Consider the following 25,317-nt stretch of genomic DNA (forward strand, 5'->3'; position numbering starts at 1 on the left):
TCCTAACATTAAATGATCCAACTCATCGATCGTTATCTTCAACACACTTTTTATATTCAAATAAATCAACTTAGTTAGTTGGAAATTATGATTTCTCATGAACTGTAAAAATGTTGTTCCTTAGCCAATACTATGTTCTGATACTCGATCATCATTGGGTTACTCGATAACTACTAAATACCTTGTTCAACACATATACTGTCACTTGGTCAATATTGATGCTTGGTCAACATTGATTCTACTCAACACTTATTGTGGCCCAGTCAACACTAGCATCACTCGATATATACTTCAAGTTCCTTAATATTTTTCTTTATTGCTTGATAAAGCCTATGCATTTGGTCATCTTTTATCACTTCTTCAAGGCTTTATTGTTACTATCTTCTCCACTTACAACATGATTTAAACAATCACTTTATCTTCTCAAAGTCCAACTAATCAAGCATCCATTTGTAGTTTCCTCTTCATAATTCAACCTTTCCTCTAGATACTTTTGTTATGAAAAAATTCTCAAATCCTCTTCATTAATAAAATAGATATGATACTCAAATTAGATAGAAAATTGTCTCACCAATAAGATCTTCCATTAATGACCTCTTTGGCATTAATGACAACACCTCTAGTTACCATGCAATCCAAAACTTGTACTATCTCAAGAAAACACCCTCAATGTGTAGTATCAAATATTCATTGATATCCTTAGTTTAATTTTGATTCTCATCTTTGTGTCAATAATCTCTATCTTTTAGTTTGATTATGATTCTCATCCATGCAACTCTAATATGCAACACATAATCTCCCTCTATCATATTAGATCATGAAGTTAATCAAATTCTTCTATATTGCTAACAACACCTTTCATTCAATTTCTACATCTTAGTAATCTCTCCCTCTTTCTTATGGTAATTTTCATTATTATCTCCCTCTTTGACAAAAATACCAAATACATTTAAGCTCATATATCTTTTCATGTAGATATCTTCATGTCAGTTATGAATGTATCTTCTATCATCTTTGTATGATTGCTTCATCATTATGTTATTCTTCTTCAATACTACCCTAGGAAACTCCTTAAGTAGGACTATTTGCACCAATTTTCTAAGATAATTTGGTCAAAGCATTTGATGTAGAGCACAATCTTTTCTTAAGTAGCTATGTCTAGGGGAATCACCCCTAGTTTACCTCTTAGATATTCATGAGCATGTTTAGGTAAAGCTTTAGTGAATATATCAAATATTTTCTCTTTAGTGTTCATATACTCTAATTTCACTTCTTTTTATTGAACCAACTCTCTCAAGTTATGATACTTGATAGCAATATGTTTGGCTTTTGTGTGCATTACAAGATTCTTTTATATGTTAATAGCACTTGTGTTATTACAGTAGATAATCACTAGATTTGTGATCTCTTCCTTTATACTCTTTAAAAATTGGTTGATCCATATGATATTTGAACAATTTAATGCTACTGCTACATACTCAACTTCACTTGTTGATTGAGAAATGCAATTCTCCTTCTTGCTTATCCATGAAATTAGCCTCTTTCCTAGAAAGAACACACCTCCACTTGTTCTTTTTCAGTCATCAACATTTCCTGCCCAATCAGAATCAGTAAATACCTTCAGTTCAAACCTATCATTCTTCTTGTAATATAATCCATATTCTTTTGTTCTTTTCAGATATATTAGTATCCTTTTCACTTCCATCATGTGGTTCTCCTTAGGACTTGTAGAAAATCTTGCAACTATCCTCTTTACTAATGCAATATTAGGTTTACTGTGAACAATATATTGTATAGTGTCTAGTTTACATTAGTAGAATTATCATTCTTAGACAACTTGTGGCACGTGACCATAGATGTACTAACTGGTCTTGAATATTTCATTCCAAAGGTCTTTATAATTTCCTTGACATATTTTGATCGAGTAATGAAAATTCCTTGCTTTATTTGATATACTTGTAATCCAACAAAGAATTTGATCTCATCAAACATTGCCATTTTGAACTCCTTCATTTCATTAACAAATAATTTTCATAATGCTTCATTGCCTCCAAATATGATATCATCAACAAAAATTTCAGATAACAATACCTCATTATTCTTGCCAGTCTTCAAATAGAGATTATTGTAATCATTAGTTCTTATAAATCCAATCTTCACCAAATAGTTATGCAGTCTTTCATACCATGCTCTAGGGGTTTGTTTCAAACCATATAGAGCCTTGTGCAACTTGCACACCATATTCTTCTTGCTAGAATCTAAAAATCCCTCAGGCTGCTGTATCTATACTTCTTCTTCAAGTATCCCATTTAAAAATATAGATTTGACATCCATTTGATATACCTTAAATTATTTATAAGAGGAATATGCAAGTAGTGTTATGACTCCATCTAGCCTTGCAAGAGGAGAAAATGCTTCTCCATAGTCAACACCTTCTTCTTGTGCATGTCCTTTGCATACCAATCTAGCCTTGTTCCTTGTGACTTCACCACTTTCATTTAGCTTGTTCCTAAATCCAACTTTATTCTAATAAATTTGTTTTCTTTAGGTCTAGGTACTAATTATTGGAAACAACTCTTCATATTGTATGTTGCCATTGATGTTACACAAATGTCATTATTAATCGATCAGTCAGGCAATGAAAAAATTGTAGTATCAATCGAGCATTTAGGAAATGAAGGGCATTCAATGTTAACTAAGAAATTGGGAAATAAAGTATATCCAACTTCTAGTATTAACCAAGTGGTTGGACATTAAAGGACTTCCAGTGTTAACTGAGTGATCAATCCAAGTATTGACCAAGCTTCAACAAATTACACTTGTCTATAAATTAACTAATTGAGGATGAATATTTGGATGTTTATTATTTATTTGCAAGGGTTTTAAAGCTAAATTGGCAAAGATTATGATATATAAGAAAGGTCAAATAGTGAGGAGAAGATGCAAGCGAATAATGTGGAATAAGTTGGAGATATGATTGAAGGGAAACACAAAGTAGGAAAGTGTGGAAGATAAGCTGCAAAGATTATTATAATTGGTAAGGATCTAGAGAACAAGCTAGAACATAGACCTAAATCTACAAAAGAAGTTGCTTCATAAATCAGGTTAAATTACTGTTGCCTTCTAACCATTGTAGCAGTGAAGAAATCTCTTAACAGAGTTGACTTAATAGTTAGATTGTAAATCCTTTAACAAGGTGACATTTCAAGTTTGAAGTGTTTGAAGACCTCTAACTAGGACACTCCTAACAAGCTGATCTAAATCCTCTAAAAAGGTCATACTTAATAGTATGTATTGCAATCTTTAACATGGTTGTCTCCTAATAGAGCTCACTTTAGAAAGAGTAAATTACAACTAGTTGCATGGTGGTTTTCCCAAATTGGGTTTTCATATTAAATCTTGGTGTCATCTGTGTTCATGTTATTTTCTTTATGCTTTATGTTTATGCAACTAAGTTACTAAAGGTTGAATTAGATTAATATTCATAAGACTACTTTGTTAATCAAGTTACAACAAGAACATAGTTTTAACCAAGCTGGGTAAAAAATTGCATTATAAGTGAAAAGTTTGATTTGACATCTAGGGACAAGGAATTTATTTTGTGGTAACTGATTCACCCCTCCCCTCTCAGTTACTCTCTTCATATTCCAACACTAGTATCCATGTTTTCATTAGTGCATTCTAGCAAATATGTGACTATGTGACTAAAAAATTTAGTCACATGAATAAAAATAATTACATTTCACTTTTCCTTTGTAATTTACAACTATAGCTGATTAAATACATGACTAATTTGAACATCAGGTATAATCGCAGGATCAACCAAATAAAGTGACTAAATAAACTATCAAATAAGTGAATAAATAAGTGATTTAAAAAATTAGTCACTAAAACAAAAAAAACTAAATAGACTACTAAATAAATGGAAAGTCCAATATTAAGTCATTTTATATGGTTGTTTAAACAAGTCAAAATTTTGATAGACAATAAATGATCAACTCATCATCAAGATGTGGCTGAAGACAAGTTCATCATGATGATATTGGCTACGATAACTTTCTTGATTGTAACTTTTAATTAGGTTTTTTCATCTTTTCCTACCCAAATATGATTTTGGTGAATATATATACTCAATTAAAAATGTTCATATTCAAAGGACATTTTTCTCCCCAAAGTAGGTGATATAACTACGTTGAAAGACTATATGTTCGACTTATTATACATTTGTATAGGAAACTTTAATAACTTTTACTTTTTAATTTAGAGATTATCTTAAATTAAAAATTAAAAAATAAATAAATATAGAAAAAAAATTATACATGACCCAAAAAATATTATTTATTACAATTACTACTTAATTAAAAATAAAAAGTAATTAGTTAAAAGTTGAAAAAGAATGACATTTTTAACTTAATTAAAAAACAATAATTTCCCATAATAAGCACCCAATCAAAAATATTAAGTTAAGATAGAATGAAAATTTTAACTACTTAAAAATAATAAACAAATGATACAAAATCAATGGCCATTTTTATGTCTGGTATTAAAAAACAATGCAAAACGAGGGCAACAGTTTGGCATGAATTACAATGGAAGAGGAAACAAGAGCGAAACTCATCCAAAGATCTATTTGAATTTAATTATTTCTTCCATGCTTCATGAGTAGAGAGGTTTTAAAATTTAAGGTATGGAGGTATAAGGCACGTGTAGATAGAGCAGAAACATGCAAAATTTGGAGAGAAATTAAAAAGTGCCTAGGCCTCTATGATTTGAGTGGTTATCTTCTTCTAGGTTCTTTTTTGTGTATTTTGAAATCTTTCTAGTACTTTTGTTTGATAAATTATTTAACTTTTCTTTCTACACATCCCCATACATTGGCTATTGATGAGATGAATATCAAACCCTATTTTTATCACCTTGGCATCTTGCATGATCTTCATCCTAGTACTAGATAACTAGGAAAATTTTTCAATGTGCTATAACTTTTCCAATAGTCTTTTATTGACTATTTTCCTTCACTATGATGAACTTTTGTGCTACAACTTTGATCTGCAAATCCCATAAATTATAAACAAGTAGTTGAATATTCATGCAGATACTGCATGGAGCATTTCCCACAATGTTGTAAATAACATCAACATTGAATATCTAAACCTATACCTTTTTAATTTCAAGCTAAGAACAATCAATGTACCTTAACTTTGAAGCTATCATGTTGAGATACCATCTCAGTTAAATCCAAAACATAGAAGAGTATATATGCTAGCATCTCAAACATGAGCCCTTTTACTACAATTTGGACATTTATATTTTTTGATATGTTCTACTCTTGTAGGTTTTATCCTCATACATCATCCATGGTATCATTTCTTACAATGGTCATAAAATATCTAAAAGTCTTTAGGATTACCAAAGGTTCTACAATCTGGACAAGCTACTTCACCATGCTCCTTGTTATCATCTTTATCAGGTGGCTCATCCTCAACCTTAGGTGACAATCTTAATGTTTTTGTGTGTGGCTCATAACATGTTGTATTTTCACACGAGGCTTTCTTTTAAAGCCATTTTTATTTTCTATACTTGATGTCTCTTTTTCTCGCTTCTTTATAGTCCCACTCACTACCTCAAATATAGTTGAAAGTTCACTTATCAAGCTGAAAAGATGCTTACTTCCATTATTGTCCAACCCACAAAATTTGGGCATTTTTATTTATATTTAAAACAATTTTTCAGCATTTTACTTATAGTTGAAACAATATCAAGGCATTATAGATTAATTTGATGTTGTCACTTGTACTTTCAATGCAGCCTGTGTCTTATTTTAAAGCTTATGATTTGTGCTTTATGTATGTTTCAAACCTCACCAAATAATCACTTAGAGGTCTGTATTTGAATCTTTTTCCACTATTCTATTCAATGGACAAGAATGTAGCTATATATGATTAAAAAAGGGCAACATATACCCAATTTTACCAAGCCAAATTCAGGAAGACCTGTAGAAAGTTCTCATTATCTAGGGTAGAACAAATTCCGTTCCTTAGACATCATCATATTCTTGTTCAGATATGATTTCATTTATCTCTTTCCATTTTCCTCACATGCTTTTCCTGCTAGATTGGATCACATGTTGATTATTATTTCTATGTATCATTGTCTGTGTACTAGAGAAAATCTTGAATTGAAATGCATTGATACAAGAGTCACTTCTATCTAGGTAATCAAGATAGCTTTAGATATTAAATATATTAGTTGTTTCTCCATATTTTCTTGATCTTCTAGATCCTAAATTTTATCCAAAGAAATCAAAAAAATATTTAAATCTTTTCATTTGCCAAGAATATTCCAATAAAGTTGTTTGAATGAATTTGTGTATGATAGATAAATTGATGTATCTATATATAAATAGATACTTCATGTATGTAAATAAATACATATAATTGCATATGTATTTTCCCAATTTTATACCAAGAAAGTAAAATATCATCATTTTGTATTTTTCTAAGAAATTCTCAAGAAAAATATTTGCTTGTTTGTCATATGTAGTAGTATATACACTTATATAAATACATGCATACATACATATGTGTCAAAATTATCAATATAACATAAGTACTTCGAGATGCAAAGTTTTCATAAAATTTAATAATATCCAAAAAATATCGTGCCATAGAACATTAAAAACACAAATGTAAACCAATCATAAAAGAATAGTTAATAGTAAAGAAAGTTTCTCTTTTGATAATAAAAAATCAGTCAACATTGTCTCTACATCCTATCACTACAACTTTGCATGAATGTTTGTATCATCCAAAATACAAGCATGAAGCATTATTTAGACTTATTTATTCATTTTCCTTCCTTTTAAGACTTCAAAAAAAAATTCCCTAAATTTTCTAGCAAAGGATGCCATTTTATGGCTGGGTGACCTCAGAAACTGTGGCAGACAATAACCAAAATAATCTTGAGCATCAAGAAGTTTTTGGAGATGTCTCTGGTACTAAAGACATATCTCTCTGGTACTAAAGACATATCTCTATCTCCAACATATGTCTCAAGGAATGGAAGATGCATCTTCAAGTAAACATGATATATTTATATACTTGTATTGTATGAAACCAAATTGAACCAAATCCAAGGATACATTAGCACAAACATCTACTATTCCTAGAGATCTAAATATCACCATTAGACCTATTATAGAAGAAAGGTAGGAAGAATATCAAAATGATTTTGGTTGAACTATCTAATGGCATTAGGAAATTGATATTATATAAGCATCATTTGATACAATAGAATCCCACCCAAGGAAAGATCTTAGAAAAAAGTTTCTCATATGATTTATCCTATAAAAAAATTAATTTCTAACTCCTTTTCTCAATGCATAAGGAAATAATACCAACATTCCACTCAAACTTCAACATGGGAAAGGGTTAAAAAAGTGACCAAGGCTAGCAAAAACATGAGATAACATTCAACTAGATGGCAACATCCTTAAATTAGATAGGAACTTCCATTAAATTCACCAAACTAAGGATTCAAATTTTTACTTCATTCATTAATGTCTATGTTATAAATCGAACTAGTTGTATTGGTTATGACCAAAAAGATGCCACAATTCAAAATTCTTGATCACATTCAAGCCAACATCGATGCACTCAAATTGAAAAGTCTTTTAGATTTGATTATATTTTCAATCAACAAGTTGGCATTAAGTGGTCACATCTATCAGTTCGATGAATGAAGTTGAATTTCCATAAGGGCACGAAGGTTAACGAAATTCTAGCAGAAGCATGATTTTTACATTTGGATGATAGGGGAAGGCTATTTTTTCTATTTCAAAAAACAAAATGAACAAACAATGAGGCCAAAGCCCAACCGGATATGCAAAAAAATTGGTGTATCTTTAATATAAATAAAATGACACTCAAAAGTCCTTATCAAAACACCCAAATTAGTTTCTAATGTAGTACATAATGCATGCCAATTACCATACACTTTTAGATAATAAGACAATTGTTAACACATTATAGATAATAAGACAATCGATGCACTAAAATTGTTAATGCATTATAGATAATACGAAAAATGCCTAGGTAGACTAAGAAAATATTAACTTATGATTACATTAATCTTTCCATAGGTCTGACAAGGGTTGTTTTTCTAACATCCAACCTGTCTAATAATTATAATTATGGCTGGTCCTTCTTGAAACACTTTGCATCATTATTGCACAAAATGAAAGCCAACACTCATATGGGTGAGACCACCAACCCACTTAGGTGAAGCCATGTAAAGATAGTTAATATTAAAGTAACAAAGGGGGAGGGGGTAGGGGCAAGGGTGGGGGGGTGGATGGAAAGATAGTTAAGTAGCATAAATAACTAGTTTATTTAACTCACAAAGCAATCAGTGGTCACTCAACCCTCCTTAGTTTGGTGGTAGCCACTTTGAACTATAGAAATGGATTCAAAGCTCTTTTGTTGTCAAAGAAACAACAAGCCTTGGAGAAATTTCAAATATTTAAATCAACAAAACATTCAAAACAAAAGTGCACTTTAAAATGGTGCTTTGTGAGGAGTTTTTGTTTAAAGAGGACTACTACTGTGTGAGTGCAAACATTACCTCTATGTTTTGAGGTATATTACTTAACACGGGCGCAGAGATTTGTACACTGTGGTCACTATAAACTGAGGTCATTAAAATAGGCTTTCCAGGGAACCTAGAAGATACACTAATAGAAGCCATTCTAGTAAATCGATAAATGCTTCCTAATAGGGTTTCTCAAGCAATTGAAAGCATAAAAAATAAATTTATTTGTTCTCTTCCTTACAATGTCAAATAATCTGGAAAAGGAGTAGAACACAGAGAATAAGTTATAACAGGATACCCTTCTTAATGTTCATTCCAATGTCGATAAATTTAGGAGATATTAACTAAAGCTTCACCTTCAGTGATAACACCGAATTGAAGAATAATAACTTTCTCTTCATCCAACACAATAGCAAAAGAAAGTATTTCTTCAAAGCAATGTTATAATAGGGGATCTTCGATGATGTGTCTTATTTTGATGTTGTTGTATTTCATGGTAGATGGATTATTAAGTCCATGTAATGTTAATGTGCTTGCTACATCCAAGTAAGGTAAGGTTTTACTATTTTTTCTTTTCTTTTCTTTATTGTAAAGGTAAATAGGATTTTGGGTCACCAAAAGATGGTGGATTTTTGTTTGTTCTCTACATCTTTACATGACTTGATGCAATAGATTTAATGTCTATTTTCAATTGATAGAGTATTTTAAAAAGGAAGGGTTTCCAAAGGCACAATTGATATGTTAAAGGATAAATCGACATGAGGTTGAGACACAACATTTAATCAAGCACGAGCCAATATACTTTCATTCCCAAAAGGGCTAGACTTGAAAATATGGCTTGAAAACCACCATGATCTATAGGATTTACTAAGAACTCCTTCTATTGGCATCCAAAATGTAGTATAGTTCTATAATTACAAGACTACAAGGCCAAGTTAAGATTGACGTTGATCAAGAGGAGAATTTGTCAAACCTTTGATTCATGTTAACAATTGAAATTTATTTCTACAGCTACAAAGAAAACATAAGGCTATGCACCCATAAGAAGGGTTAACCCCACTACTTTATAAATAAGCTACACTCCATTATATGTAGTCTATTGCAAAGGGAATATTGTCATATAGTAATAGGAACACTCTTAAGAGTGTGAAAATGAGCCACAGTCAAGTACCATGTCAACAATTAAAATTCATTTGTAAAGCTACAAAGTAATGATACAACTATGTTCCCATAAGAAGTGTTTAACCGCAATGCTTTAAAAAAAAGCTACACCCCATTGAATATGAAATCCATTGTAAAATGGAATAGTGTCATGCAGTAATAGGAACACTTTAAAAGTGTGAAAATGAGCCACAATCAAGAACCCATTGGTGCAATTAAGTTGCCTAGAATCAATGAGGTAAAGGTTATATGGTAGATATGATCATAACAATGTTACAATCCCACTACTATGGTGTGGGCACAAACATGGTCAATGTTTGTAAGTACTCAAAAAATGGTGCAAGTTTAATCCACACAACTTAAGGTAGCTCATAAATTTTCCAAGATTTAACAAGAGAAAAACATAAAACATAAAGCAAGTAAATTTATTTGCTGAGGAGAAAGCCCTCACCATTAATTCATTTGTCACATTTTAATCTCTTCTCTACCCTCTAATACTTTCTATGCCTTCCCAATTTCCTTTTGCAATACTTTTTGTGAGGCCTCACCTCGACCCTTCATAGCATAGTTGATACCTTATTATTTTGATACTTATGACTCGATACGTCGAGACACTATCAGATACACTGAAAATATTATGTTACGTTATTTCATATTGTGTGATGTTTACTTTCAGATATTTGGTTTCATCATTTAATGCTTTATGAACATGTGTATTGAAGTAAGTGAATGCAAAATTAACACTTTGATTATGAAATTTTAATGATTAAGAATATGAGTAAGATGAGAGAAACCTTGATTTATTGAAAGATGTATGTTTTAATTTATGTGATTCCTTGATATGTATATACATATGTGCATGTGATTTTATGGGGCTACTAATGTGTGAAATGAGTGTGCAGGATATTTTAGCCAAGAAACCCGACGGAGGAACGAAACTGATCCCTATGCACCATTCGTGGGAACCCCATTATTTGTATCTTTATTGTATTGTGAGATGTATGAATGTATCTTTTTGTGATCAGTAAATGTTAATGTTTCGTAACTGTGTTCTTATAGTGTCACTTGAGACTCGTGAATTGTTTATGCATTCTAGCATGCTAGTTAGGGTTAATTGTGTAACCTTTGGACCTTAGTCGGACTAAGTTAGTGTCCTTTTTCGCTAATCTATTTTTAATTGAGTTTAGTTACCCCTAATCCAGATTAGTGCTTAATCTACTTTTTGGAGTTGTTAGATAGTCTTAAAAATTTCTAGCATTTGATTGGTCCCAAATCAATTCTTAAGGCCTTAAATCATGAAATATTAATACCCAAGGGGTATGGGTATGGGTTGGGGTCATTTTCCACCCCCCCAACCCCTTTTGTTGACTTTTATGGTCACTCAAAAAGTCTATTTTTGCCTTAGTGCGAAAATTGAAAGTTGTTACCAGGGGTTGAATAACCTCAAGTCCACTTAGAGGTTAACCTTAGGTTTGGTTGGGTTAGAAACCTCTAGATTTTTAGGCAAGTGGGGGAAGTTATTGCCCTTTTTAGGTGGTTGAGTTTGGATCTTATTTAGAGGCATTTTTGAGTAGTTTTGGTTGTTACCCAATCTCTACTTTTAGAGAGAAGTCTTGGAAGATTGAAGGAAAGGAAGGAAAAGCTCTTCTCAATTTGTTCATTTTACCATAACCTCTTTGTGAAGGTAGGTGTTCTTCATCTCTTTTTTTCATGTTGTTCATGAAGCTCATGTTGTTCGTGCTTGCTTCATGCTTATGTTATTGTGTTGTCATTGGTATGCTTGTATGTATGTTGGGTATGTTTAGGAAGGATTGAAAACATGCTTTCTTGAATGCTTTTCCTTCATATTTTTGCTTGAATTTCAAAGTTTTCTTGTATGGGTGTTTTGGCATTACTCACCCTTGGATAGGGTAGAAGTGGCCAATTTTGAGAAAGGTATTCAGTTGGACTCCAATAGTGTAGAGTCTCTTCTCAGGACGAGAAGAGGGAGAGAGGGTAGGGTGTTATGGAGCCTTACCTATCAACACAAACCACATATGAGTTTTGGCATGTAAGAATGGAAGAATGGAAGTTCTTGAGTAATAGCCCCGATTGGGAACCTATTTTGGTGTTGTGTCTGACATCTCCTGTTGGAAAAATTCACCTTTCCCTAGTTTTGATTCAATGTTGAATCCTGTTGTGAAAACCTAGTATGGATATGAATGTCTGATTTGGTTCCTTGTTATGTTTGTTTGTCACCTAGTTAGTTTTTGTTCCCTCCACGACCTCAACGATGTATTACAGGAAATGAAATGGGTCCCTTGTTAAGGGCCATGAAGGAAATTTAAATTTGATTGTTGAAATTTCAAGATTGAAATCTTGTGTAAATTGTATTTAGAACCTTTGTTGTAATGACAATGACGTCGGGTTTTCTTCTTGGTTCTTTTCTGATGGAGCCTTTGAATTAGGTTTTCAATAAAATAGTGATTGAGTATTATCGCTTCTCATGAGGTTTTCGTATTTTTTAGTTATATAAATGTATATCAAAAAAAAGATGAAATGATGATGTTCAATTATACAAAATTCAATTTTCATATATGTTGAGATGAAAATTATGTTATGATCATAGATTCATTTTCGTGATTATTGAAAACTAAAACCAATCTTGCATTGTTGTTAAAATGAATCATTCAAATTCTTGGTTTAACTAGGTTGAAACTAGTCCTATTAGATTATATATATATATATATATATATATATATATATATATATATATATATATATATATATATATATATATATATATATATATATATATATATATATATATATATATATATATATATATATATATATATATATATATATATATATATATATATATATATATATATATATATATATATATATATCCCTCTTGTTAAAAAAAAAAAAGTTGATTGAAATTTCACACTTAGCATAAATAGGAACTTGCAAAAAAAAAAAAAATACAACCTTGAGCCAAATACTCTCTATCTTTTGTATGAGGGAAAGAATTAATTCCCCCTTTGGTAACAGATAATCTTTAAAGATTCCCTTAAATATTCTTATTGAATAATATAAATAAATTAACAATTGGATAAATAAATATAAAATAAATATAAAATAAATATAATCAATCTAAACAAAAATATTTAACTTATTAAACTAACAAATATCTTTTTTACCAACTTTTCTTTATGATATAAATCCACCCTACTTGTTCTAGGCGCCATTGATGTTGGAGGAACATGGATTTAAAAAAAAAACAAAAAACAACTAAGTCAATGTCTTAAATGCCTTTGCACTTTGCCATTTTTTTTGATTTGACATGGGCACTTAATCTCTTTGTCCTCCACTCTGAGCGAATTCCTGCAAGCAAAAGAAAATGAAGTCTTTGGCTCTTGCACCATAGCTGTCCCTATCAGTTGATTTGGCCAATGAATATGGGGGGTGGAAAAAGGCCTTGGTTTAACTTTGATTGTGACATGAGTCTTTTCTCAACTCATGTCTTCTCCATGCGAATTTGGAAGGACTTGTTCTTTACTTTAAAAAAAAATAAAGTTGTTTTTTTTCTTTGCACTTATTACCTTGCAAGTCCTTGGCTTGCGTGAAGGAGTCTTGGCCAGCATGATGTGTTTGAAAAAGGGCTTGGCTTTTGAAAGAAGATGCACGTGTAGGTTAGTTTAGGATTTTATTTTTGTTGTTAGTAAGAGAGTTAGTGTTATGTTAGTTTTAGGATGAAAATTGTTTTTAATTAAGATCTTTGACTAGCATGTTAGTTAGTTTTAGGATTGTGTTTTGTTAAAAGATTTAAAATAAGTTTTGTTTTAATTTAAGTTAGGATTAAATTAAGTTTAGTTTAGTTTTAAATTAACTTAGTTGTTTGTTTATTAAAAACAAAAAAAAAGAGAGTTTAAATTTAATGATTATTGATATTAGTGGGTTTATTTTAATTTTAATGTTTAGTTAATATTAGTTAGAGTTAGTATAAGTTATTTAGTCATTAGTTAGTTTGGAATTTTATCTTTTGTATATAATTTAATTATTATGATCTTTTTAAATATTAGTTTTAACTTAAACATTAGTATTGTTTATTTTTATTTTTATAGTTGTGTATGGGTAGTAAATTTTAAAGTGTAGTTTAAATATTAATTAGTTATAATTATCTTTTCTTTTTTAATAAATATTGATATGTTTTAAAGTTTTATTTATAGGATAGATTGAAGATTTGAATGTAATTATATTAAAGCTTAGAGTTAGATAATTAAAATTGTTATTCAATACATTTAAGTATAATGTTGTAAAAGTAATATAATATTGAAACAAATGTCAATATCGATTTAATAACGAGAGATTAAATTTAACAATTTATTCCTACTCATGATTTTAAACTTAAGAGGAAATATAGTGAACTTATATTTCACTTGTGAAAACAAAATTATCAAACTTAGTGGAATTAACTTTAAAAAATAAAATTCATGTGTTTTTGCCCTCAGTATTTTGGGCATGACACTTTTCTCTAATCTCATGATAATTCTTTCAATGCTTTTGGTATTTCTACAAGGCCACTTGGGCATCTCATTCCTTCTGCCTAGAGGCTACAATCCTAAAGCTAGCTCATACAGATCCAAATATGTTTGTTGTAATAAGTAATTGTAAATCATAAAGAAAAATGTTGGTTGAAATACACTTTTGTGTTATACATTTGATCATGGTAAGGACAAAAAGAATCATAAAGTAGAACAAATCCTTGTCTCCTAAGAAAGTTGTATTGGAATAGAAATTGCTTCACATAGTCTGTAGTCACCACTGTAAACTCTATACAATGAGGATCTACATTGGAAGAGACTCCACTCATAAAGAATGAGTGTACATGATAGCATGATAGAACTATCCATTCCTTCCATGGATCTTACATTTTGTGTCATGAATTCCATTGGAATGGATTATTTAAGGAAAATACTAGCAAGATTCACATTGCATCTCATTAAGTTGCTTCCAATTGAAATGAATTTCATGATAAAACATGTTTTGTGTAGTGACAATACCATCCATAGGGAAAGTGGTTCTTTTAGTGGTTGCAAACCAATTTTGATGCAAAGAAGGCTGTTGCATTAATTGATCTTTTATGTCTATAATTCCATCATAATTAATTCATAATAAGCCCTAAGGAATACGATCTAGTTCAATTCTAGGAACAAGTGTAGAGGAAGGAGGACATCCATTAGTTTCTCCCCCATTGAAATTATCAGTTGATTTAGGAGGAGAATTGATAAGAACACCACCACCTTGGTTGCACTGCTCTAAATTATCACCATTTCCAAGCATTGTAATGGAGGCTTGTTCATCCATTTCAAAATCAAACATTTCAACACTAAACATTTCACCCAAGTTGTTACCCTCAAATTTTTTATTTTCAATGTCATAACCTTTCACATAATGCAATGGTGGAAACAATAAAGAAGACCTTGGCTCGAATCCTAGCAGCCACAATATCTTCCACACTGTGGTCTTCTACTTTTGTTAAGTTTCCTACATTCTCTTAACATAGATTTTTGGCATTATCTTTTAGAAAGCCTTAAATATGGCCAAAATTTAGAGCTAATGTAGCTATGACTCACAATAAAGAAATGTAACCAGCATATCAATTCACTGCTATAAATTATGAAAAATTCCTCTTATTGGTTAGTATATTCAAGAACTAATTTTTTCATTAAAATTTTTAGAATATTTTTTATTATACAATTTGTTTAAATAATACAAAATTAGGACCCTTAGAACAAAATCAAGATCCTACCTTTGGCATGTTTCCTATTCACAATGTTAGAGAATGAAACACATAAATAGTGAATACACAATAATATCTACACTCCACCTGAAAGAAGACCCCAATTACAATAAAGTATAATCCACAAAAGAGGTAATATCCATCAACATTGAGCTTTGCATTAAATGAAAGGAGTTTCAAGATATTCATTCAATGCTAGCTGTGTTCACATTTCATTAAGATCTTTCAGCACAAAATTGAAGCTCATATAGATAGACATGCATCCACATAAAAACCAACCCAACTTGTGAGCAACCCTTAAAACTACAGGAAAAATAAATTATGACTGTAAAGTGGTAAAATAATACTTATGAATTTATGCTACTCTCTGATAGAAAAATCTTGTTGATGCTAGTATAGGCTAATTGAGGACAGTAAAAAACCATTCTAATAGATTGCTTTCGAAGGGTTCATTTTCTCATAAGGGCATACAATTTTCTTTTGGGTTAAGGGATAAGTAAGATCGTATAAAGCAATTTCTTTCACAAATAATGATATTACCTTGCATAATTATTAGCCTTTCTATTGAAAATCTATTTAACTTTAATCAGAAGTAAGAAATATTTATAGAAAGAACACAATTTATTAATTCCACAAATGACCATGGTCCATAAAAAGAATTTTCCCTTTGCTTCTGGCTCTCATAGATCTACATATAAGAGAAACAGGGTAGTTGTGTCAAATGCAAAAATAACCCATATGCCTTCATTCCTATAATGCATTAGAGAAAATCTAGTGTTATAACCTGTGGAAACAATAATAGTATTTGTATATTCAAGGACTAATTTTGATAAGTATATTCAAGAACTAATTTTTCTATTTAAAACTATGTGACATTTTTTAATTATACAATTTTTTTAAATAGTATAATATTGGGATCCTTAGAACAACGTCAAGATCCTACCTTTTCACTACACTAACACATGGTTTGAACTTTGAAGCAATGCCACACACTAGGGAGAGAGGAATCTAGGATATTTAACACTTCACCATGTTTCCTGTTCACCATATTAGCAAAATGAAATGTAGAAATAATGAATAGAGAATAGTGGTGAATTTATACTTCAAAAAAGAAGAAGAAAGTGTTAAAAAAATTCTTATCAGTCAGAGGTCATTTCCTTATTATATGCTTAGAAGGCTATACTAGTCAGAAATCATTGCCTTATTATATTCTTTGGTTAATATAAATAAAATTTGAATGAATTATTCCAAAATTTAATATTTGCAAGCTCAAGTAAATGGTTCAAAGAAATAATATCCACATTGTGATTGTGTAGCTTATTAAATATCATAAATGGTCTCATGTACTTCTATGATACTTTTGGACCAATACATTATTGAGTGTAACATAAAGATTTGATCAAGAGTTTCCAACTATTTATTTTCAATTTTCAATTGTTGTCCCAGTTTATTTTGGTTGTCAATATTCAAGAAAATTTGTGTAGAAATAGTATGCATACCCCTTGAAACCACAAAAATCTATTCAAAAACACCATCAATTATGCCCTATGAACACTGTAACCCTTGTCACATTTGAGTAGCACAATTTATGGAACCAATCTTTTTGGGATGACTTTTTGTCAGCACTAAGTTGCAGCATCAATACAATCCCCTGACCCATCTATACAACATGCCCATTCCATGGCATTGACCCTGACAATGGGTAAGGGAAGTTGACTTTGATGGTGCTGCTAGGGATAACCTAGGCCATGTAGGGTTAGACACATGCTTAGAGATCATGATGACAATATTTTATTATTCAAATCCAGGAAGTTTCCAATTTTAACAATTAATAAAGTAGATTTGTTGGTGGCTTGGTCTGGGATTCCCAAAATTGCATTTGGAAGGAGACTCAATGATGGGATAAACACAATTTGGCACAATTCTATGCTAAATTGGAAGTTAAATAAGCTACTACCTCACATTTGGATAGAGCTAACCAAATTGAATGATTTCAAAATTTCACACATCTATCATGAAGGAAACATGGAGGCAACATGCTATCGGAAGTGGTTGTTGAGATGAAGGCCAATGTGGGTGGATTGGATTTGGTAGACCTGAATCCCCCTAATATGGATTTTGTATTGGTAGAAAGGATACCAAAAATATTTGCATTAATGTACAATTCAGATTAGTATTAATTATCCAGAGGAGAATTGGTGGCAACCAACTTCATTAGTTGATGAAATCTATTGATGGTAATGAGTTCTGATGGATAGTTAGACTTTGAAACCAAGGACACATCTCCAACATTTACATCTGAGATGTGAAGTTAGAATTGAGGAAGCTCATAAGTTTGTTAAAAAATATTGAATATATAGTGAGTGATATAAACATGATTAAACCAATCCATAATTGAGAGTGATTCTAGGAAATTATAGTCATGGTGGACAATTACATTGTTGTCATAATTGTAAAATGGTATAAGGCATGCAAGAAGCATTGTGTCTTTGGTTCTATTTCTAAATCCTTATAAACACTAATATCATGGAGTTTCTCACATAATTTAATTAGATCATTTTACAATGTCATGTTTAATAACAGTGCCTTTTAAAATTAGTCTTTAATTTACAGAGCAATGTATTATAATATTTTTTGTTTAAAAATTAGTTTTCATTAATATTTTTTTGAATCTCTAGATAATATGTATTGTATCACCTCACTTGTGACACTTTTGCAGTCTTCGGGGCAAAGCACAAATGCTGCACTATGTAGTAGAAGAGCTACCAGAAGAAGCAGATAGTAGATAAACATTTAAGTAAATTATAATATCCTCTATTGTTTTGTGTTTTTCTCTTGCCATGAAGTATACTTAGTTTCCTTTACTTACTTGACATAAAATATATTAATTTTAATATATATTATCTTTACTTAAGAAATTTTGTTGTTGTTCATTTACAGGATCCCATTCATTAATTATGAAATATTTAGTATTGAGATTGATGTTATAATGAAGGCTCTTGTAGAGGATGAGGAGGTTGGTTTCTCTTTGTGTTTTTGGATACATGCTCTTACGATCTTGTTGCTACACAATATAAGAAAGATGGCATGGTTCATATCAAATATTTCATTATTATATTATAATACTATTTGAAATTCAAAGAATGAAATCATACTACAAATTCTTTTGGTTGGACCATGGAACCCAAAGAAGCCCACAAGCTCTGAGGAATAACAAGGGCATTTAATAGACTCTCAAGGGGGTCTGAAACTCATCAACATCCAAGGAATCTAGATAGGTCGAGGGTGGGGATTCAAAGTCATTACAAACTCAGTCAAAGCACTCTCAAGGACATTTTCAAGTTTTCTATTTGACCTTACAAGGGGATTCTTTTCTTACATCAACCTTAACAAAGTAGACTCCATAATTAGATTCCAGCTCCTTCCCATTAAAAGTAAAATGCAACATTTTGAAAAAAGGTTTTCAATAGAGGGTCTTTCAACACTACATGTTTGTTTCATAAGGAACCTAAAGCCCTTCTCCAAATTCCCTAAACCAATCAGCTCCATCTCATACTTCATGATAATATTTAAAAGCACCTTCCCAAGAAAATCTTGACAAAACATAGAGAAGTGTTCAACCCAGAAGAAGTGATGTAGCTAAGAGGCCAAATAATCTTGGAGAGTAGTTTAATGTTGTTGGCTAACTCCAAATCAACTTCAATACAAACAAAAAATGTAGCACATAGAAAACTTGTTCTAATGTTTTTGACATCTATGAAAATAAACTACCCAATAGCATCAACCATTTCATGAATAATACCTTCATTCCATAGCTCCAACAAGAGCTTTAAGAGATGAACCCAAATAGAAGCTAAGTTAATCTTGGTAACGTCAAACCAACATATCATCTTCTTAGAAGGCCTCACCAAGAAACTAGGGTTCCTCTTGAAGATCTCTAGAGTTGTCCTTAAGTAGGTCAACATTCAGAAGCTAGACTACAAATAAACTCTATATTTGGTCTATGGCCAAATAACCTCTCAATAAGAGAAAAATGAAATTCTTCAAGAGGTTTTTTTACCAAGCATCAGAGAGTAGGATAGAAAAGTCCCCAGAATAGAATGGGAATAAAGAAGCATCAACCTCAATATCATCAAGCCCTTCCTTGTCTTCAACTTCAGCCCATCTACTAACTCTTCCTCTCTCATAGTGGGCTTCCAAAAAAATATCAATGACCTTTGCATAAAATTCCAAACAATGCATCTCCCACCCAACTAGCTCTAGTTGCAAAGTCATCCCCATCATCTTCATCATACTTTGAACCTCCATCAAGACACCAACATAAATATTATATTGTCAAGATAATTTTATTACAAAGTTAAACCAAAAACTTTCATATATAGCCCACAAATAATATAATTATTAATTTAAGGCCCTCATTACTTGTAACTCAAGTCTTTCAACTAGCTACTTTCAAATGCAATCTCTTTTATTCTTTTAAGTTATATGGAAGGAGATGTTGCATACAAGAACTTGGATAGAGCCCACAAATTTAGTATCAAAATTTATTAGAACATGAGATTCATAAAAATGACCAAACACGGATTCTTTAGGTAGATCTAAAGGTTATAAACCAAAAAAAATATAGAATAATCAAAATATGGGTTAAATTAAGATAAAAGAAATCATCCATAATGATTCGTTACAATTTATGTCATTTTTAAAATTGCAGGAGTCAGGTAAGCCCACTTAGAAATAAGTTGAACATGTCAATGGGATTAGAGAACAATGAAAAAGGAAGATAGACCAGAGAAGCACACAAAATGAAAAGTTCTAAAAGCCAACGATAAAATGTCAAATAATATTGGACCACTAAAGAAGAGTAATAGATGCATTGCTAATGAGAAATATAACTTTGTACATACATGACTTATTAATTCAATATGTTTTTTGTTTATTTGACATTCTCCTTTGAGTTAAAATTCATTGTTGGTTTCTAGTAGATGTTGATACACAGATCATTCTACATGTTTGAGATAATTAAAAATAGAGACCTGAAAACATTTTTGCTCCCCCTCCTTGGAAATGAAATTTCAAAAAGAAAGAAAACTAACAAATCATGCCATTCTAGTTCTTGATCAAAGATTGAGATTTAAAAAATGTTCAAACTTCAAATAGATTTCACAAAAAGACAATACAGATCTAGACATGGTTATAGTTGGTAGCTCCCACTGAATGAGCATCCATAAGCCACAAAAAATCTTTCAATGTGAAGATAGTAGAAGTTTTTCCCCAATAGTCAAATTCTATTTACAAATAAATAAAATATTAAGCTTTTTTTTTTTGAAACACTCCAGTCAGACTAGAGCTCATTAAAGTTCCAATGCTAGTGAATTTGAAACTTTTATAGCAACTAAATCTTAGGCTTCTACCACTTCCAAACTAGTTGCTTGATCTTTTCCTCCTCAAAATACTATTGTGAGTTCTACACGAAAGGCAAGTGCTCTACCAAAGGAAAACTAGTTTTCACAAAATTGAAAGTCACGATTAGTATGTAATTGTATGTGCCATATAGAAAGTGACATAGTGGAGGTGGCAGAGGTGGTGTGCTATGGGGGAACATTTTCCCTATTTCCCAAAATATCAAAAACTTCACATCGAAAGTCCTTTTCTAAGATACTAGCTAGATATTACTAATTAGGAACAAATCAAGATTCCATCAACCAATCAACTTTATCCTCACACTCACAAGACCTTACAAAGGCCCATCTATTCATTTACCAACTCTCACACTCACCTTACTTCATATGCTAGTTACACCCAACCTTTAATCATAAACAAAGTGTTGATCACTTTCTTTTTCTAGCTATCATGACTCCACATTCTATTGGAAAATTTATGTATATAATTATAACACCATGACCCTTTTGATTTCCCCTTTAAAAAATATGATATTTAGGGCCCTTCATATTTGGTTAAGGATCTACTTGTTTGTGCACAAAAAACATAGTTTGATGACTAAATATGATTTGGATAGTTAGAAAAGTCAATTAGTTTCTGCATGCTTTAACTAGGGGAAGTTTTACTACTTGTTTTAAATTTTCCATCATTTAGAAATGGAAATTTCCTAAAACTCCAACAAAGGGTTTTGTTGGCATGTGCCCATCCTTGAAAATCAGACTTTGTATTCAACAATCATAAAATATTTGTAGGATTTGGCATCTTTTAGGAGTTACTTTGAGACATAATACCAAGCTCAAAGGTATCCTATGTATTAAATTTCCTAGGAGTTGCATCTTGATTTCCTCCATCAAGGTGTGTTTCATCGTAGGAATGAATGTGGTAATTTACCTAATTCAAATATATCAAGTCTCTTAAGGTTTAAATTGGCATCTTTTCTATGAAGGGCCCAAAGACTATTTTATAGATCCTTAACTAAAGATTATTTATGTATTTATTACTAAATGTTTATTATTGTAATTGACAACACAATTTCCATAGCATGTTTAATCACTTGTTTTTGCATGTTATTGATTTCCAAAAATTGGTAACCAAGTTGCTTTCCTTGAGAACACTTAAATGCATTAATATTTTTAATTCGAGTGTGATTTATGATATGTTAAATAAAATCAGGTATTTTTTGCTTTTGCAACTAGCTGTGCTTTGGAGATTTTGAAATATACTAGTGTTAATGGTAAGCTAATGAGAATAATATTTTCTCATTGTGATCCAAGTATTCGAATGAGTAGCTCTATAGACATCTTCATCAAGGTGAATAAGTTACATCAAAATTTTAACCTAGACTACAAATTTTTGTTTATTTTTCTTGCTATGACATAATAGTTGAAGATTTGTGTGTTAATCTTAAAGTTATTTATTTGTAGAATCTTGAAAAAAGTATAGATAATAGAGGATTGTGTGATACATTCTCTACTTTTGGAACCATTCTTTCTTGAAAAGTGGCTTCAGATAACAATGACCAACCCAAAGGTAATGGTTTTTTCTGATATGATCAAGAAGAGGTAGTACAGAGTGCCATTGAAAAATTGAATGGCTTGTTCCTTAATGGAAAGGAAGTCTATGTTGGTTTTTTTGTGAGACAATAGTAAAGAGAGCGATTAGTCAATACTTCTAATTTTAGCAATGTTTTTTGTGAAAAACTTGTCTCAAACAACTACATATGAAGACTTGCAAAATGTTTTTATAAATTTGGCCCCATCACTAGTGCAATTATTATGAGGGATGTGGATGGAAAATCCAAAGGCTTTGGATTTGTTAATTTTGAAAATGTAGATGATGCAACTAAGTCATTGACAATTTAAATGGAAAAACTTGTAATGATGATAAGGAGTAATATGTTGGAAGGGAAAAGAAAAGGATGAAAGGGGGGAATAATTTAAAACCAAGTTTGAGCAAGAGAGGAAGACAAAAATGGAAAAAATTTAGGGTGTTAATTTTTATCTAAATTTTTTGGATGATTCCATCGATGATGAAAAGCTAAGAAAACTATTTTCAAAATTTGGCACCATAACATCTTGCAAGGTATGTCTTCTCATGACTATGATGTTGTTAAGGTTCTACTCATTTTTAATTTTTCTTATGGATTACATTGTGGTTAAATTCAGCTCCTATTGATTTTCATGGAAAAATATTCTACTTATTTGTGTATTTAATTTCGTAACATCATGCCACTATTTTTAGGTTATGAGGGACCCCCAAGGTTAGAGCAAGGGATCCAAATTTGTGGATTTTTCTTCTCCTGAAGAAGCCATGTGTGCTGTAAGATGTTATTTATTATCATTTTAGATGTTTTGTTTGAATTCATAGTATCTAACCAGATTTTCTTGTTTGCTATCCATTGGAGCATGGCATGGTTTTGAATGTGATGTATTTGTCATGAATTGTAGTTTGTTGAGATGAGTGGAAAGATGGATGGAAGAAAACCTCTTTATGTTGCATTGGCTCAATGAAAACTAGAGAGAAGGTTGAGACTATAGGTATGTAGAGTTCTTGTGGTAGAAAATTCAAGATTTCCATATTGTTTTGCTAGATGCATAGAAGATTCAAGTGCTTGCAAACAATGTAAATGCTTGATCTTTTGTCATGCTAGGCTCAGTTTTCTCAGATGAGAGCTCCTATTGGAGTTACTCCTGTAATACCAACTAGTTTATCACCATATCATCCTAGTGCTCCAAGGCTTGCCCCATAGCAACTATTCTATGGTTAGGGTTCGCATGGCCTGATTCCTCCACAGGTTAGTAAATGAGATATGTAGTACTTTAATTTTGATTTGTAGGGAGTTACTTTGGCTAGAAATTCCCTGATTCTTGTAATTCCTCACAACATGTAGGTTTTGGTTATCAACAATAGTTGCTACCTAGAATTCACCCTAAAATGGTACATATGCAAAATTTTGTGCTACTGCTTCAATTACAGAGGCAAAGCCAACAAGCACAAAGAATGGGTGAAAGGAGGGGTGGTGCACAACAAATTCAACAACAACAACAACAGGTACTCGGTGTATTTGTGTTTCCCAGACTTGATAAACTATTAATAAATCATGCTACTTTGTTTTCTAATCATGTGTAAATGCAACATGGACAACTTAGAATACTCTCAAGACTTAGAAGCTTTGCTTGAGAAACCAAACTTTTTCAGATATCATTGCCATCCAACCTTTACTGGTGTAGCTTGCACTATTACAAATTAACCATCTTTTGAAGCAAGGCCAATACATCTTGAGCCCATTATCAACATGGAAATTTCTCTGTTACACTACTAGATCATTGCCTGGATGGCTTGGTGATTGTTATTCTTATGTGGTTCCTTTTATTGAGATTTATTTGCATATTTTTTAGCAAACACTTATCGACTCAAATTTTTGGGTAATGTTTCACAAGAACTCTTCTTTTAGGATAAATGACATAGTTTGAGATTTTCATCCTTGTCTAGCTCCAGGTTATTTGTTGTTGTAGAATTTATAGAGCCTAGTACTTTGTTTTGTGAATGATCTCAGCTAATTTTAAAGAAGCTGGTGCACTAAGAACATCATTGTTTTGCATTATTTAGTGATGTATAAATAGTCTCATTATATTTTAGTGTTACATTTAAGTTTTTAGAAATTGTTATTTGTGTGCACTCAGAATATTATTCAATTGCATTATATATTGTGGTGTAAATATTCTCATTGTATTATTAGTGTTAATGTCTAAATTTTTAGAAATTGTTAGAGGTGGTTAACTACAAAAATGAGGCACAAGAAAACATTCTTGTATTGATAAGTACATGGATGGTATGGATTATGAAGAGTTCCATGTGTTCTTTTTTTGGCTCATTTGTTTATGACTAGTGGCTTTTCATCTATTAGTGGAGTGCCCAATGGCTAGTGCAGAGTGTCATAAGGAAATGAAACTATATCTAGTACAAAATATCTATTTTTAGATGACACACTTGAAGCAATCTTCTAGTCACTACATGCACTTCTTCATTGTTAGTAACAAGTTGGGCACCATTTTTAAATTTAAAATCCATTAGCCTAGTTCCTTTTTCCTATGGTAGATTTAAGTTTGACAAACTAAAATTATTTTTGAAATAAAAGGAGCCTTTAAACTATCATCTTGATTGGATGTTTCCTTGTTGCACCCATTTCAAGAAATATGGGTCCATAACCTAATTGGGTTATAAATTAAGAATGAAATGAAACAAATGATAATTTATTATATATTCTTTAAAGGGTTCTAGTTGAATGGAAGATCATCTACTTTACAAGTAGGAGGATGGTGGTTTGATTCCATCGTGCC

General features: G+C 31.2%; 1 pseudogene; it reads left to right on the top strand.

Annotated features, from left to right (window-relative positions):
- LOC149572703 (polyadenylate-binding protein 2-like) overlaps positions 1-24,106 on the top strand; it is a 74,899-nt pseudogene extending 50,793 nt beyond the window's left edge.
- Positions 24,107-25,317: the final 1,211 nt, after the last annotated feature.

Source organism: Cupressus sempervirens, chromosome 2, assembly GCF_028749045.1.
Source record: "Cupressus sempervirens isolate cs-2001-9-10 chromosome 2, ASM2874904v1, whole genome shotgun sequence".
Taxonomy (NCBI): Eukaryota; Viridiplantae; Streptophyta; class Pinopsida; order Cupressales; family Cupressaceae; genus Cupressus; species Cupressus sempervirens.